This window comes from Montipora capricornis, chromosome 11 (genome assembly GCF_036669925.1).
Source record: "Montipora capricornis isolate CH-2021 chromosome 11, ASM3666992v2, whole genome shotgun sequence".
NCBI lineage: Eukaryota > Metazoa > Cnidaria > Anthozoa > Scleractinia > Acroporidae > Montipora > Montipora capricornis.
In genome coordinates this window covers 17,113,137-17,115,636 of record NC_090893.1, presented here as the reverse complement: position 1 = coordinate 17,115,636, position 2,500 = coordinate 17,113,137, and the positions used below count along the sequence as shown (strand labels likewise).

The 2,500-nt window shown below is 43.4% G+C and overlaps 1 protein-coding gene across 1 annotated transcript in view; it reads left to right on the top strand.

Moving 5' to 3' along the window:
- Window positions 1-2,500, top strand: part of LOC138023853 (uncharacterized) — a 4,271-nt gene that overhangs the window by 608 nt on the left and 1,163 nt on the right. The gene's annotated exons all lie outside the window — the stretch shown is intronic.

Below are 2,500 nucleotides of genomic sequence, written 5' to 3'. Positions count from 1 at the left end.
CCCTGGTGGCTTGTTGCGCACGAGTGCTTCTCCTCACTTCAACGGCTGGGTTCACCGGATGTTCTTTGTTTGGTTTGACCAATCAGCAACAAACCCCTGAAAAACTCTGGGGCATAAATTTACTCGGGGATGATTATTCCAATGTGATGGATTTATCGTTGTATTAACGAGAGTTGCGTGAGCAAGTTACCAGCGGCTGGAAAATCTGAGCCTAGCCACGCACGAACTTTCACCAGAGTTTTCGCGGCGTTTTATTGTGCTTGGAAATTCGATAATCAGTATTATTAAAAACTGGATCATTGGATAATGCAATTCGAGAGTTTTGATTGGCTAAGCCATCATGGGTTATGAGCCATCATGCCATGATCTGCAAACACGGCAAGCCTATGCGTGATTTTTTGGGCCTTTTTATTTTTATTGTAGTCTAGTTTTCCATATTTTGCGGGCGTTTTTAATAAGACAATTATCCCCCTCGCGCTTGTTGGGTATGAGATGATTATAGCCAACTCGGCGCTACGGGCCTCGTTGGCTATCTATCGTCTCATATCCAACGCGCGCTCATGGAATAATTGTTAAATATAAGAGAATTTGAAAAGCTGTATAACAACAGTCTGTCGAGCTCTAGACCGAACTTTGCGGGCAAATACTTCTTATGTGTCTTCCCTTCATAAGCCAAGTTCAAACAAGCGGCACAATGTCGGTCGACATAACGGCAAAATGGAACTTTTAAGCCTCAGTTTGTTTTCCTTTAATATCTGATAATAATATCTGACCTGCTAATCGCCCTTTCTCGCAGTCGGAGACTGAATTACTAAGCCCACAGCTCAACGAGGTCGGGCCGAAGGAGCCGTGCTGCCGGCTAGGCGCTTGGCCCCTTAACACGACCCATGTATGACCTCGGAGCACAGCACCACAGCCTGATGGAATAGGCCGGGAGTCGATTTTGAGGAGGGAGGAAAACCGGAGTACCCGGAGAAAAACCCTCGGAGTCAGATTGAGATCGACTGAAACTCAGCCCACATACGACCCGAGCCAGAGTTGAACCCGGGTCGCAGAGGTGGGAGGCACGGTTGATGACCACTAAACCACCCTGACTCCTTTGCATTTGCGATCTTTCCATTATGTTTAAACCAGAGGGTAAACATGCGACAATACGCCGAAAAAGTCGAGTACAAAACGGAAATAGCCGTTGTCGATTTATAAAGTAATTTGGATAGTACACGCACTCTCATTGGTTAACAGCTGTTTTAGATGAGAGTATGGAAACACGGAAAAACGTCCTCTGTTTAAATTAGGGAGCTTAAGCAACGGCAAACAAGAACGTCGTCGTTAAAGGGAGAGTTTCGCGTCTCTGCGCATGCGTCAGCCCATTTAATTCCATTGTTATTAAGGAGCTTTAGCAACGACATTGGCGACGGCAACGAGAGCGTCACAAATTTGCATATTTAATGGACAAAACACGCTCTGCACGTGCGTTTTTCATTTTCTTCCATTTCTTTGCCGTCGTCAGCAAAGCAACAACGTGAAATAACCAAGTTTGAGGTGTTATGGAGATAAATTTTCATTTTTCTTCCCTAAATTAAGCGCTGCTCGTAACAGTTTCATTCCTGAGGGACTGCTACACCTTTGTCATATTAAAAAGCTTGGAATAGTCGCGAAGTGATCGCAATAACGTGAATTTATGTTTTGACATGACGTTCTCGTTGCCGTTCCTGTCGTCGTTGCTAAAGTTCCCTATTGAAACAATCGAAAGCACTGATGCAGGAAACGGAAACAATCCCATAGTAATGGATTATTCATTGGAATTACTTTTGTAATCATTTCCTTTGTGTTATGAACCTACTGCATGCGTATATATTACTCGTGCGTTATGACAACTCGTGCGTAGAAGAAATTTTCGACCCGTACTATAAATTCGAGATCAAAACTAAATTCGATATTTTCTGTGTAAACCCGCAGTCACAGTCTTCCACCAAATTTGGGCCTTAGTCATTCAGTGTATTTGCTTTAATACTCTCTGTGTTTAATTAACATCATCTGGTTCAGTAAGAAACCGTAAAATTTACAACTGCTAGCGCTAAAGCCTGGACATGCGTAAAACCGTGAAGCTGCCCTTTAAATGTGGATTCGCGTCATTGAAATCGCTTCGTGACTATTCTAAATATTTTTTCGTGACAAAGGTGTAGCAAACCCTCATGAACGAAACTACTGTGAACGGCGCTCAATTTAGGGGAGGAAATGAAAATTTATCCTCAAGCTCAAGCTCTGACGTTCTCCCTAAAACCTCAAATTTGGTCATTCCACGTTGTTGTTTTGCTGACGACGGCAAAGAAATCGACAAAAATAAAAAGATGCACGTGCAGAGCGTGCAAAGCTATTGCTTTTGCTCACTAAATATGCAAATTTTTGACGTTCTTGTTGCCGTCGCCGTTTTCGTAGCCTCTAGTGAGAAGAGTCCATGACTGTGGTCTCCTGACACCTTACAGACGACATAGTTAAA